This window comes from Phyllostomus hastatus, unplaced genomic scaffold, assembly GCF_019186645.2.
Source record: "Phyllostomus hastatus isolate PE091 unplaced genomic scaffold, TTU_PhHast_1.1 phas_contig_113, whole genome shotgun sequence".
Lineage (NCBI taxonomy): Eukaryota > Metazoa > Chordata > Mammalia > Chiroptera > Phyllostomidae > Phyllostomus > Phyllostomus hastatus.
This window is the reverse complement of record NW_025333530.1, coordinates 6,167,899-6,183,647: the sequence shown is the minus strand read 5'-3', so window position 1 is coordinate 6,183,647 and position 15,749 is coordinate 6,167,899. Positions and strand designations below refer to the sequence as shown.

At 41.6% G+C, this 15,749-nt stretch overlaps 1 pseudogene; it reads left to right on the top strand.

Annotated features, from left to right (window-relative positions):
* Window positions 1-13,808: 13,808 nt before the first annotated feature.
* On the top strand, window positions 13,809-14,698 carry LOC123819200 (annotated as a pseudogene).
* Window positions 14,699-15,749: the final 1,051 nt, after the last annotated feature.

Below are 15,749 nucleotides of genomic sequence, written 5' to 3'. Positions count from 1 at the left end.
GTTAATGTTCTTCCGGATCCCAGTCTCTGCATCTCAACTTTATCTCATTCCTGATTTTCCAGGGCCTGAATTTGCAAGCATTCTGTCCATGTCTCAGAACTGGAGTCCTAATATTCAACTTAGACACCAAGATTACTAAAGCCCCAAGGGCCTGATCCAGTTGTAAAACCCCTTCGCAGCACACCGTGGATCCCAAGGACTGCAGATGACCCAACAGTTAACTGTGAAGTCACTGTCACATGGGCAGGAACTCAGGGGTTCTGAGGAAATAAGCAGCCTCAGTTTGGCAGCAGCCTCCAGCTCAGAGATGGAAAGTCTGTGGCAGGTGGGAGAGGCCCCTTCCCTGCAGACCATATGGTTGCTGTGGCCAAAGCAGAGTCTGAGGAAAAAGCTGAAGAGGAAACAAGGTGGAGGGCAGTGGCCCCTCCACATCTTTCCCACAGCTCAGTCTTGACAGGTGTGAAATCCCATCAGGACCCTTGCTTCTCAGCCCATGCATCTCCTACCACAGCTTCTCTTTGTCTCTCAATTTGTAGTGAGTGCCTGCTCTACACCCAGACCACATGCAAGTGCCTGGACAACCTGCCACATTAAGTGGCTTCTCTGGGGTCACACAGCTAGTTAGAGACAGTGGAGAGTCTGAAGCTAGGTCCCAACTGAGTGGCCTGGTTTTAGAGTACACATTACTGTGACACCTAGTATAAAGATGGCCCTGGCTGGTGTGGCTCAGTGGATTGAGTGTCAGCCTGTGAACCAAAGATGGGTGTTGAAGGAGCAGTGGAAGTTATATATTGGGTTGGCCAAAAAATTAATTTGGATTTTTTACTGTAAGATGGCTCTAGTAGTGCTTAGTTGTCTTTAACTTTGAAACTATTTTATTAGATTGTATTATAACAGCTGTCATATATCATCCTTCAATTAAAGAAAACTCATCAAAACTGGTGGATTTTTGTGTAGCCATTATAATATTGAAAATGGGAGAAAATAAGCAACATTTTAGCATATTATGTTTTATTATTTCAAGAAAGGTAAAAATGCAACTTAAACACACACAAAAAATTGTATGCCATGTATAAAGAAGGAGCTGTCACTGATTGAATATGTCAAAAGTGGTATGTGAAGTTTCATTCTGGAGATTTCTCACTGAACCATGCTCCATGGTTGAGTAGACCAGTTGAAGTAGACAATCAAGACATTAATTGAGAACAGGAGATAGATACACTCGAAATATCCAAGTCAATAAAGTTATTAGCGAAAATGAAAAATGCATTTTATTTCATGGAAAAAAAACTACACAGACTTTTTGGTCAACCCGATATATGTGTATATGTGTATATGTGTATATACATATATGTATGTGAATACATACATATGTATACACCTATAGGCATATCCTTTTTTAAATATTTACATCTATCAAACATTTCCCAAGTATGAGATTCTAATTACATCTTCCTAATACCACCATGAGGTTGTTGCAATTATTCTTATTTTCTGGTTGAGGACACCAAAGTTCAGAGAAGTTAAATGATTTGCCCAAAGTCATACAGCTGATAGATAATTGAGCAAGAATTAGAATTCAGGTTTGAATGTCCTAAAAACTGTCTTTTGAGCACTAAGAAACTCTCAAATCTTGTAATGAAGTTATCCTGAGAAGTTCTCTGCTGCTGGGGAACTTTCTGCTTCAATGCAAGTTGGTCATTGTAATGATTTCTGGGAGCTTCCTGCAAGCAGGGAGGGAATGGTCAGAGAAGGGGTGAATAAAGATACCTCTATGACTAGGAGCTGAGATCGGTCTGATTTAGGTCAGGTGAGAGGCACAGAGAGCAGAGGTCTGGGGTTCAGGATCTGGAGGAGGTAGATCTGAGCTCTGAGAGCAAGGTCAGGGGTGGTAAGGGCTAAGGTCAAGCAGATCATCACAGGGGCCACATCAGAGGGAGCCCAGAGGCCCAGATAATATGTGACCAACTGAAAGTCACACAGGCACCAAAATAGCCTGGGGTGTCAGTTCTTGGTCTGGTGGCAACTCCTCTCCCTTCATTAGGTGGCCAACAAGATCTTATAAATAGTTGACTAGCAGGAAATCATCACAAGTTACTTGCAAGGTTTTGTTAACATGGAGTGCCAGTAACTGTACTAAGCATATCTTATACATATTGTTAACCAAGTGACAGCTCTATGAATAGGCCTCAGTGTCCCCAATTTGTCTCTGCAGAAAGAGGCTTAAAGAAGGTAAGAAATGTGTTAATAAATAGCAGAGGGAACGCATCTTCTTTCCTTTATACCACACAGTATGGACAAGATATTTATCTATAATCTGCATATCTGAGCATAATGATAAGCACTCTGTTAGTTGTTGACATGTCACCAGCGAGTGTTACAATACTCATTGGGAAAAAGTTTGCTCTCACATTAAGGAAAATGACCCTATTTTTAGTCCTCCCCTTCTTTTCTTTATGGAGCATTCTCTTGTGCCTTCCTGTGCAGGTCAGCAGCACCACTCACCGATTACCTGCTCACACAGCCAAGCACTGCACTCCATCTCCTGTACAAATGCACCAGGCTCCAGTGGGCCAGCCTCTGTCAGGCCCCTTGGCTGATAGATTAGTTTTTTTGCTGGAGTTGTACCAAAAATTTCTCCATCTCTCTTTGCCAGAATGCATGTTTCCAATTATATGAAATGCTCTGAGAGCAGTCAACTTCTTTCTCAATTGGTTAAATAAAAACATGGCATTTGGGAAGGCACACTCTTGCTGCATGAACAAGTCCCAGCAGAGTGAAGCAAAGGCAGCCCAGCCAAAAGCCCATGCTGGAGCCCCTCCAAGCCAGCAGCAGGATCACACACTGCAGGTTTCCTTTTTTATGCCCACTTTTCTCCCATTTGCAAGGCAGGGGTGTCTGATGTGGAGAAATGGGCTTCTGTGGTCATACTGTTTGGGATAAGCTGCGGGAGGCAGAAGCACAGATATGCCCACCACACACACCTCTGCTTTTCTAAGTCAACCTGGAAGTTGGATCCTGGATTGGCAGTGCAAGGAGGTGCAGATGTTAATGTCACGTCACCTGGTAAAGAGTTTTTAAATGGGGTGACAGTCTTCCTCACCCTCAGCCACTCAGAGTCCTGGCCCTTCCTTCCCCCTGTGAAGGATACTTCTTCCAAGCATATGGCTGCAAATGTTCAGAAATCAGTTTCCTTTCTCCCTTTTGCTCTGCTGCTTTTACCCCTTCCTCCCCTCCCCCAAACACATGAATATACATGGACAATGAGATTTCCACAAACACCAGAACAAGAAGCATGGAGGGCTTTGGGGGTCCATCCTTTGTTGTCCCACAGACTGATTTCTTCCAGCCAGTGGCCTTATCTTCTCCAGCCCCACTCTGGTTTCATGTAAGCTGAGGACCAAAGCTTTGGTGCCAAATCCACAGTAGAGTTAATTCTGGATCACCTTCCCCCTCACTGATGTTTCCCACTGAGCAAATTTTTCATACCATTGTTAACAGACTCAAACTCTATCCCTCACACACCCTCCCCCATTCAATCAGTTGTTGCTGAAATGGGGAACACCCACCATGTAAATGTTCATGCAAAGAGGAGAGGACAGGAGTGATGGTTGAAAAAGGTTTTGGCAAGCTTCTGATGCTTGCATTGTGTCTTAAAATATACTTCAAGATTTTATTTCAGGTCATAAAGGTGCCTTTGACAGGGTGTTTGTGGAGTGGGTAGAACACCTAGTAAGAAAGGACTTTCAAAAAAACATAAGAAAGAAAGAGGACTTACCAGGCAGAGGTGTGAGAAAGCTGTGAAGCAAGGATTAAACCTCACAGCCTATAGCATAATCAATAAAATATACTTTAAAATTTTTTAAAAAGGCCCTGGCTGGCATAGCTCAGTGGATTGAGCTCAGGCTGTGAACCAGGCATCGGAGTTTCGATTCCCAGTCAGGGCACATGCTTAGGTTGTAGGCCATGGCCCCCAGCAACCGCACATTGATGTTTCTCTCTCTCTCTTTCTCCCTCCCTTCCCTCTCTAAAAATAAAAATAAATAAAATCTTTAAAAAAAATTTAAAAAGAAAACCTCACAGCCTGATCCAGGAACAGTAGAATAGTGTGTGGAGCTCCTCGTGGCCAGATTGTAGGATATGAATGCTGGTCAGGTCAAAGGTGAGGCAGCAAAGGAAGGCAGGAGCCCTTCATCAAGGTCCCTGTGTGCAATGGCAAGGATCTAACTCAATCTTATAGACGAAAAAAATCAATGAAGAATTTTAATCAGGAGGAGAGAGATGCATTTTTCAAAGGCCATTATGGGAATATATGGAGAAAGACACAGTGGGATGAAGAGAAACTCTTGGAAAACTCTCACAGTGATAGTCTATGAAAAAAGATAAGGATCATCAGAAGCAAGGAGGAGCAGCAAGAATGGAAAAGGGAAGATTAACCAGGAAGAAATATTTAACATGTGGAATGTACAAGGCATCATGAATGATTGGGACGGAGGTTTAGAGGTGGGCACAGGGTAACATGCAGGTGTTCTAGCTCAGGGACTGCATGGTTAATGGCTCTGTTAATTCAGGACAGGAAATGACCAAAGAGGAGAAGTGTGGGAGAGCCCATGATGAGTTCAGTTATGAACATTTGGAGTTGGAGGTGTCTGTAGAACATGCAAGTAGAAATATCCAGTTGGTAATTGGCTCTCTTTATTTGGAGTTCATAAGCAGGGTCTAGTCCAACAGGAATTCCATGTGTTGGCCCCTGGATCTCAGAATTCTAACCTGATCTTCTTTCATCCACTGCTAACTGCTCTCACCCCACAACCCCAACCTGTCCTCATTTCTAGTCAACTGAAATGATTTGGGGAACATGTGGACTATATGGTATTTAGTGCCTAGAAATCATACTCATGTGTAACTCTCCAAACCTTACCCACTTGCCCCATGCCAGTTTTTTGTTATCTAACAGGAGAAAACACCTATTAAACTCTTGCATGTCTCTTCCAGTCAAATGGTGAGATTTTATGCAACCACTGCAAATGAGAGAACTGGAATGAGAGAGCTGTGTGTTTTTGATGATGGTAGCATTTTGGGGGAAACTTCAGGCACTGAACACTATACAACCTGAACCAGAGAGAAAATTATGTGCAAAGCTCAGGTGACTAAATAGAAATGAACATATCTGGGAAGTGCAAATAGATATGTGTGGGGAGGTGAAATATGAAAGATAGGAACCAAATCTTGCAGGGACTTATAAATTATGTTAAAGAGTTTGGAGGATAGAAGTGGCATAATAAAATATTTATTTATTTGTTTTGATTTTATTTATTCATTTCTAAAGAGAGGAAAAGGGGGCGAGGAGAGAGAAAGAGAGGGAGAGAAACATCGATTGGTTGCCTCTTGCATGCCCCCAACCAGGGACGTGGCCTGCAACTCAGGCATGTGCCCTGACTGGAAATCAAAGCAGTGACTTTTCAGTTCACAGGCCAGCACTTGACCCACTAAGTCACAGCAGCCAGGGAAAGACATAATAAAATTTAAACTTTAAAAAGATTATTTGACCTGCAAAATCAGGACATGATTGTAGGGAGAGGGGGGCAATCCCAGAAGCTGGGTAAACCAGTTAGAAAGAAGCCATTTGATAGTTCAGGCAAGAGATAATGACAGCCTGGTATATGATGGTAACTATGAGGACAGACAAATGGAGAGAGTTGAGAACTTTTAAGGAAGTGGAAACTATAGTGTTTGAGTAGTAAGTTTCCTAAAGTTCTAGGTCATCACCACCACCTGTGATCTCCACATATCCTTACCTGACAAGATGGAACCTCCATCTTGACAAGAAGGCTAAGAACCAAGTTGTCTTGTGGCTCTGAACCATGGTCATATAAGGACCAGTCTCTCTCTCTCACAGTTTTTGTGAGTAGGAATTCTGGAGCAGCTTAGCTGGCACCTGTGGCTCAGAGACTCTCATGAGGTTGCAGTCAAGATGTCTTCCGTCAGGGCTACTGTCAGCTGGAGGCTTGAATGTGATGAAGAATCTGCTTCCAAGGTGGCTCACCCACAGGCTGGTGCTGGTTGCAGGTGGGAGGCCTCCATTTCTTCCCATGTACACCTCTTCACAGGGCTACTTGAATGTCCTCACAGGATGGCAGCTGGCTTCCTGCAGAGAGTGACTCAAGAAAGCTAAATGGAAGCTACAACCCCTTTCTTAACTAGCCTCAGAAGGTGTGCTGTATAACTCACAGAGTAGTACATTATCACACAGGTAAGCTCTAGTTCAGCATGAGATGGGATACACTGGGGCATAAATGCCATAATTGAGAAGCACTGAAAGTTTTTTGGAAGCTGGTAAGTGCTTCATTTAAGATGCAAGGTAAGGACTGTGGAACATCTCGCTTCACTACCCTAAATACAAATAAGCTTGGAAAGCACTGGATTAAACAAAGACACGCTTTGTTTCCTCGGATCCATGGATAGTGACTCTCCAAGAGGAGAGAAAAGTGAGCTTGAGACCAGTTTTGGAAGTAGTGTCCTGCCTGTTTTGTTTAAAACTCTGAACAGGTTTGTCTTCAGAAAGAGAGAGAGAGAGAAGCTAATACTCATTTTATATAAAAAAGCAGGGAGAAAAACCCTGAAAAGAATGGAAAGATACCAAACCATAAGGGTCAGGACTATTTACATTATGCTAAACTGTTGGTGGTTGGGTTCTGCACTGCTTGTTTCAGTTTTAACCGCAGCTCCAGGGTATGTAGTCAAATCCAGAGAGATAGTAGATGGCTTTATCCAGATATATCAGAGAAAAAAAACATTTTTATCATTCATTTTTCCCTCCAATAGCAAAGTAATTGATGTCTGCAATATGAGACTTGCACAATGCAATTTGTAATCACAAGCTTCTACATCTCAATGCAATTCAAGGTAAATATTTTGGACTCTCATGAGCTTAGTGATTCATCACTACTGCACAGTAGAATCACCTAGAAAAGTTTTAAAAGCATTGTCATATCTGAGGTCCATTCCAAGTCAATTAAGTCAGAAATCTAGAATGTGAGGCTTTGGGACCAATAGTTTTTAGAAGCTCCACTAGATGATTGTAATGTGTGGCCAGGCTTGAACACTGTTCTTTCTGTTGCTCTTATTTGTCTCTATCTCTATCTCTCTCTCTCTCTCTTTACACACACACACACACACACACACACACACACACACACCCCTACCCAGCCAAAAATCCAACTTCAGAACTGCTTAAAATAATTTTTTTCCATCACAGGCCCTAGAACACCACCTGGTATGTGGTGGTGCTCAGGCCATATTTGCTGTTCTGACTTGAAGGCATTTCTCAAGGATACCATTGCTCCCAATATCTCTCTGCTTTGATGTAACAGAACACACTCTTACTGACAGTTTGAGACCCTAAGCAGATGAAGAACATGATTTTATGACTTTTCTCCATGGGGATTTTAACATTTGAGTGCCACTGTGGATGAGTTTTTCCACAATATTGATCATTAAGTACATGTACCTTTAGATTCAACCTGACACTCAATGTATCTTTTTGGGATTTGAGACACCTCCCCCACCCCCACCCCCAAAAAAAAACCTCTTATCAGGGCATCTGAAGTCAATGGAAATGCTGGCTTGCAAAAACACCAGAGACAAAAATTTCAAAGATGACAACACAGTGTCAGTTATGTAACATACACTTTTTGTTATTTTTAAAGCAATGATCATCTCAAAAGACAATGAGAGAAATTTTTTTTAATATTTGGGATAAAAATAAGTGTAGGGAAAGACAAATATGTGTTTAAAAGGTAGATTTTAGTCATTTAAAAACATCCAAATTATTTTTCAAGATGGTAGCAGAACAGGTGGAAACTATACTCCCCTCCTCCCAGGACCAAACTGAAATTACAACTAAATTAAAAAACAATAACCCTGAATAACCAATTGAAAACTAGCTGAAGAGAAGTCTTATAACCAAGGATTTACAAAAGAAGCCACATCGAGACTGGTAGGAAGGTCAGGGACATGAAAAAGGCTGGCTCCACTTGCAAGTGGCAGCTGAGGTTCCAGAGGGAAAGCTCAGCAGTAGGGGAGTGGGTTCTTCCTGAGAAGTGTAGGGACTAAACCCCAAGCTAAGCTCCCCAGCCCAAAGCACCACAGCTGGGAAGAGGTGCCCACATAACATCTGTCAGTGAGAAGCAGCAAGTTTTCTGTCCTCTAGGGAGAGACATAGTCTCCTGGAGACACAAGCACTCTCTTAAAGGCAATGCAAAAAAAAAAAATTTCACAGCTATTTACCCTGAGCTCCAGTGAAAGGAGAATACAGTGGACCAGAGTCACATAAGGAAAGTCTGTGGTTTGTGGCTCTGGGGAGGGAGTTGCAGACAACTGCCATGATCCCTGTGGTGAATCATTTGCCCATACCACAGATGCCATCTTTCTTTTGTGGAGCACTCTCACTCTGACATCAGCATGGGGGAAAGCAATTGCCCCAGTCTCTGCACTCTTTATTGTCCCATCTTGAAAAGCTTAGGCTTTGGTAAAGAGTCAGCTGCCTTGACCAGCATGTAAAGTGCTGGGATAACTCAGGGAGTATCAGTGACTGAGTTGTCTGGCTTCGGGGCAGGGCCATTACACCCACTATCCCATGAACCTAACTGGCATTTACTCCTAAAATAAGATCCACCGGCCCCATCTTCCTGACTCCACCAGAGGCTCTTTCAGTGAATGAGCCTGACAGGCAGCCACCAAGCAGGAACAGGTAGAGGCAGATCTCAGCGTGCCTTGGGATTTTTGATGAACTGTCCCCAGGGCACAGTGAGGGGAAACAGAGAAATTTGGTGTACAGCTTGGTCTTGCCTGCATGTACCCAAGACTAGCAGAGGCAGTCAAGACTACCGGAGGCACACAGGAACTAGCAGAGGCACCCACACATTTTGGATTGCTTGTAGCTCCAAACAGGTTGCCAAGCGCTAGCCACAGACAACATCTGACAATGGTCTGCATTAGAGTCTCTCCCATGAGGCCCAGAACCAACACACCCAGTGATCTTCTTAAGAAAACATCAAAACAGTATCCAAAAAGCTTCACAACTAGCATAACCAAAGGAAGATATCAGCAAGCACCAAATCCCACTGAGGCAAATTCCACTTCATGTGGTCAGCACCTGCATAGCAGCTTATACACTGTGTTCAGGGTTGAACCCCACAGTCAAACAACCTGAGGGTCAATTTCATGCACTAATGGGATAATAGCAATCAAAACTCAATAACAACAGGAAGGCCCCCACAACCCAAACAAGGGATATTCCTAGAGCATTCAGCTCAGGTAATCAAGGAAACTATGTCACTAGGTCCCAAAGGACACCTATTGTATAAGGCCACCCCATGAAAACTGGTAGTCAAAGCAGACCTATCTAATATATAGGAACAAACACAAAGATGTAGCCCAAGTGGGGAGACAATAAAACAAGCCCCAAATGAAAGTCAGGAGAAATATTTAGAAAAAGGGCTAAGTGAGATGAAGGCAAGCAATTTATCAAATACAGAGTTCAAAGTAATGGTACAAGGATGCTCAACAAACTTAGCAAGAACTACAAAAGCATGAAAAAAGTATGGCTTGGTTGGTTGGTCTTCATACCACAATGCAAAAAGTCACTGGTTCAATTCCCAGTCAGAGCACATGCCTGGGTTGCATGTTTGGTTCCTGGTCAGGGTATGGATGACAGGCAACTTGTCAATGTTTCTCTCTCACATGGATGATTCTCTCTCACATGGATGATTCTCTCCCTCTCTTTCTCCCTCCCTTCTCCTCTCTCTAAAAATTAATAAATAAAATCTTTTATTAAAAAGTAAAAGGACAGAAAACACAAAAAAGGACCAGCCAGAAATAAAGAATACAATATCTGATGTCAAAAATACACTGGAAGAAATAAACAATAGGTTGGATTAAGCAGAGTATCGAATCAGCAATTTGAAACACAAGGTAGAAAAAAAAAAACACCCAATCAGAGCAACAAAAAGAAAGAAAAATAATTTTTTTAATGAGAATAGTTTAAGGGACGCTTGGGATAACATGAAGGGTAACAACTACCACATCATAGGGGTAACAAAAGGAGATAAGAGAAAAGACTCAAGAACCTATTTGAAGAAATGTTGACAGAAAACTTCCCTAACCTACTCAAGGAAAAAATGCACAAGTTCAGAAAATGCAAATAATACTAAATAAGAAGAAGTCAAAGAGGCTCACACCAAAACACATCATAATTAAAGTGGCAAAGATTAAAAACAAAGAGAAAATCTAAAAATCCATGAAAGAAAGATAATTAGTTACGTACAAGGATGCACCATAAGAATGTCAACTGTTTTCTCATCGAACACATTTCATTCCATAAAGGATGGACATAAAATATTCAAAGTGGTGAAAAGCAAGGACCTACAACTGAGATTACTCTACCTAGCAAGGCTATCATTTAAAATTGAAGGAGAGAACTACTTCCGGCAAGATGGAGGCATAGGTGGATGCACCGTACCTCCACATACAACCAAGATTAGAACAACAACAATTCAGAGGCAGAATAACACCCAGAACTGATAGAGAACTTATCTGAATAGAAGTCAGACAGCCAAGAAGTTGAAGTAGACCCATTCATCCAGACCGGTAGGAGGGGCAGAGGGTTGCAGCATGGGTCGCATTGTGGAGAGCAGAGAGCAGTGGGCACATAAGGCAACCGGGAGTGCGTAAGGCATCTGGGGTGCACAGGATCACAGCTGGTGGACCCTGAGTACCTGAGCAGCAGCTGGAGGACACAGTGAGGCAGTGATTGTGGACCGGGGCAGAGCACACAGCCCAGGATCCCAGGGAAGGGATGGAGGTCCCAGGAGAGAGGAGCTACCGCCATTGCTCCCTCCCACCTCCGCCCCCACATACAACGTCACAATCTAGTGACTGGGGTGCCCAGCCCCAGTGAACACCTAAGGCTCTGCCCCTCACCATAACAGGAGGGACCAGACCAAAAAAAAAAAAAAAAAAGAGAGATGTCTCAAACAGAAAAACAGATCAGTGCCCCAGGGCTCATCCTTTTGAGCAACCAAGAGATAGCCAATCTATCAGATGTACAGTTCAAAACACTGGTGATCAGGAAGCTCACAGAATTGGTTGATTTTGGGTGCAAATTACATGAAAAAATGCAGGTTACCATAAAAGAGATGAAGGAAGCTGCATGGAGAACCAATAGTGATGGGAAGAAAACTGGGACTCAAAACAATAGAGTGGACCAGAAGGAAGAAAAAAACAACCAAACAGGAAAGAATGAAGAAATAACAATTCAAAAAAACGAGGAGAAGCTTAGGAACCTCCAGGACATCTTTAAACATTCCAACATCCGAATTATAGGGGTACCAGAAGGGGAAGAGGAAAAGCAACAGATTGAGCACGTATTTGAACAAATAATAAAGGAGAACTTCCCCATTCTGGCAAAGGAAATAGACTTCCAGGAAATCCAAGAAGCTCAGAGAGCCCCAAAGAAGTTGGACCCAAGGAGGAACACACCAAGGCACATCATAATTACATTAGCCAAGGTAAAAATGGAGGAGAGAATCCTAGAAGCAGCAAGAGATAAGAGGACAGTCACCTACAAAGGTGTTCCCATCAGACTGTCAGCTGATTTCTCAAAAGAGACCTTATAGACAAGAAGGGGCTGGAAAGAAATATTCCAAGTCATGAAAGACAAGGACCTATATCCCAGATTATTCTATCCAGCAAAGCTTTCATTTAGAATGGAAGGGCAGATAAAGTGCTTCTCAGATAAGGTCAAGTTAAAGGAGTTCATCATCAACAAGCCCTTATTTTATGAAATGTTAAAGGGACTTATCTAAGAAAAGAAGATAAAGAAAAAACATCTATAGTAAAAGGACAGCAAACTCACAATTATTAACAATCACACCTAAAGCAAAACCAAAAGAAACTAAGCAAACAGCTAGAACAGGAACAGAACCACAGAAATGGAGATCACATGGAGGGTTAGCAACAGGGGAGTGGGAGGAGGAGAGAGGGGGAAAAGGGACAGAGAATAAGTAGCATAGATTGTAGGTTGAAAATAGATAGGGGGAGGGTAAAAATAATATGGGAAATGTAGAAGCTAAAGAACTTATAAGTATGACACATGGACATGACTAAAGGGGGGGATATGGGTGGGAGAGGGTGTACAGGGTGGAGGGGAGTGAAGGGGGGGAAATGGGACAACTGTAATACCATAATCAATAAAATATATTAAAAAAAATAAAATAAAATTGAAGGAGAAATAGAGCTTCCCAGAGAAGAAAAAAAAAATGAAAGAAGTTTGCCACCACCATGAAACCAGTATTACAAAAAAATGTTAAAGGACCTGCTTGAAGAAGAGGAAAGGGAGGAGGAAGAGGAGGAAAACAGAAGAATGTAGTTATAAAGATTAAAATGGCAATAAACATGTATCTGTCAATAATCACTTTAAATGTAAATGGGTTAAATGCTCCAATCAAAGAGACATAGGGTAGCTCATGGATAAGAAAGCAAGACCCATATGTTTGCTATCTACAAGAGCCCCACCACAGAATGAAAGATAGACACAGATTAAAAGTAAAGGGATGAAAGAAGATATTTCACACAAATGGAAATCTTTAAAAAGCTGATGTACCAATACTTATATCTGACAAAATAGACTTTAAAACAAAGCTATAGTAAGAGACAAAGAAGGACACTACATAATGATAAAGGGAGCAATCTAACGAGAAGACGTAACCCTTGTAAACATTTATGTACCCAACATAGGAGCATCTAAATATATAAAGCCAATCTTGATGGACATAAAGGGAAAGATTGACAGTAATACAGTCATAGTCGGGGATTTTAACACCCCACTGACATTAATGGATACATCCTCTAAAGAGAAAGTCAAAAGGAAATGGTGGCCTTACATATACACTAGATCAGAAAGATTCCATTGATACTTTCAGAGCATTTTACCCCAAATCAGCAGGATATACATTCTTTTCAAGTGCACATGGAATATTTTCCTAGGATAGACCACCTGTTAGGACACAAAACAAGCTTCAATAAATGTAAGAGATTGAAATCATATCAAGCATTTTCTCTAGTCATAATTCTATGAAACTAGAAATCAATCAGAAGAAAACAAACTGAAACACATAAAAAGACATGGAAGCTAAATAACATGTTACTAAACAATGAATGAGTTAACACTGACATCAAGGAAAAAATCAAACAATACCTTGAAACAAATATAAATGAGAATGTAACAACTCAAAATCTGTGAGACTACAGTGAAAGCCATCATAAAGGGGAAATTCTTAGCACTACAGGCCTACCTCAAGAAACAATAAAAATCTCAAATAACAATCTAACTTTACACTTAAAGGAATTAGACAAGTAACAACAAACAAAGCCCAAAGTTAGTAAACAGAAGGAAATGCAGTAGTAAAGATCAGAGTAGAAATAAACAAAATAGAGTCTAAAAGAACAATACAAATGATCAGGAAATCCAAGACCTGGCTCTTTGAAAAGATAAACCAGTTAACAAACATTTAACCAGATTCATCAAGTAAAAAAGGGAGAAGAACTCAAATACATAAAATCAGAAATGAAAGAGAAGTAATGGCTGACAACAAAGAAATACAAAAGATTGTAAGAAAATATTACAAACAACTATATGCCAATAAATTGGACAACCTGGAAGAAACTGATAAATTTCTAGAAACATACAGTCTTCCAAAAATGAGTCAGGAAGAATCAGAGACTTTTTTTTCTCCAAGGAACACCAAATGGCAGATGATGCTGGTGCTGCGGGAGTGCCCAGAGACCCCCCAAGGCCCTGGAATGGGAGGCCACAGTGGCTTCCAAGGAGGAATTGGCAGCAGCATCAGGGCTGAGGTTGCACACAGGGCTGAAGTCGGGGTCAGGGTTGAGGTCGGGGTCAAGGCCATGGAGATGGCAGACGCAAGGCCAAGGATGAGGAGTGGATCTTCATCACCAAGTTGGGCTGCCTGGTCAAGAACATGAAAATCAAGTCCCTGGAGCAAATCTATCTCTTTTCTCTGCCCATCAAGGAATCTGAGATCATTGACTTCTTCTTGGGGGCTTACCTCAAGGATGAGGTTTTGAAGATTATGCCCATGCAAAAGCAGACACGTGCAGGCCAGAAGACCCAGTTCAAGGCATTTGTCACTATTGGGCATTACAATAGACACTTTGGTCTGGGTGTTAAGTGCTCAAAGGAAGTAGCCACTGCCATCCATGGAACCATCATCCTGGCCAAGCTCTCCATTGTCCCTGTGCTGCAAGGCTACTGGGGGAACAACATCAGCAAGCTCCTTGTAAGATGACTGGGTGCTGTGGCTCTGTGCTGGTGTGCCTAATCCCTGTCCCCAGGGGCACTGGCATTGTCTTAGCCCCTGCGCCCAAAAAGCTGCTGATGATGGCTGGTATTCATGACTGCTACACCTCAGCCAGGGGCTGCACTGCCACCGTGGGCAACTTTGCCAAGGTCACCTTTGATGCCACCTCTAAGACCTACAGCCATCTCACCCCCGACCTCTGGAAAGAGACTGTGTTCACCAAGTCTCCCTACCAGAAATTCACCGACCATCTTATAAAGACCCACACCAGAGTTTCTGTGCAGAGGACCCAGGCTCCAGCTATGGCTACCACATAATTTTTGCACAAGGAAAATAAAGTGAATTAAGCCTGTTAAAAAAAAGAATCAGAGAATCTGAATAGACAGATTATAACTAGTGAAAATGAAGCAGTAATCAAAAATCTCCCAACAAATAAAAGCCATGGACCAGATGGCTTCACTGGTGAATTTTACCAAACTTTCAAAGAACTAGCACCTAGTTTTCTCAAACTATTCCAAACAATTCAAGAAAAGCTCATTGAAAATGACACCAAAGCTCATTTTATGAGGTCAGCATTATCCTAATTTCAAAACCAAAGAAAGAAAATGCATAGGAATATCCCTGATCAACATAGATGCTACAATTCTCAACAAAAATATCAGCAAACTGAATCCAGTAACAAATTAAAATCTCATATACCATGATCAAGTGGGATTTATTACTGGGATGCAAGGTTGGTACAATATCTGCAAACCAATAAATGTGATACACCACATAAAAACCACATGATCATATCAATTAGATGCAGAAAAAGCATTTGATAAAATCCAGCATGGATTTATGATAAACACTCTCAGCAAAGTGGGAATAGAGGGGACATACCTCAATAAAATAAAAGCCATATATGACAAACCCAAACCCAACATCATACTCATTGAGCAAAAACTACAGGCATTTCCCTGAACATCAGGAACAAGACAGGATGTCTGCTTTTACCACTCTTATTCAACATAGTAATGGAAGTCCTAGCCCCACCAATTAGACAAGAAGAAGAAATAAAAGATATGGAAATTGGGAAGGAAGAAGTAAAATTGTCATTATTTGCAGATGACATGGTACTGTATACAGAGAACCCTAAAGATTCCACTAGCATTACTACTAGAAAATACTACTAGAACTGATCGATGAACTTTTTAGTAAAGTAGCAGGATAGAAAATAAATATTCAAAAATTGGTTGCATTTTTATACAGCAAGAATGAACTATCAGAAAGGAAAACTAAGTAAACAATCCCATTCAAAATTGCTTCAAGAAATACTTTGGAATCAATTTAACCTAGGATGTAGGAGATCTGTACACAGAAAATTAT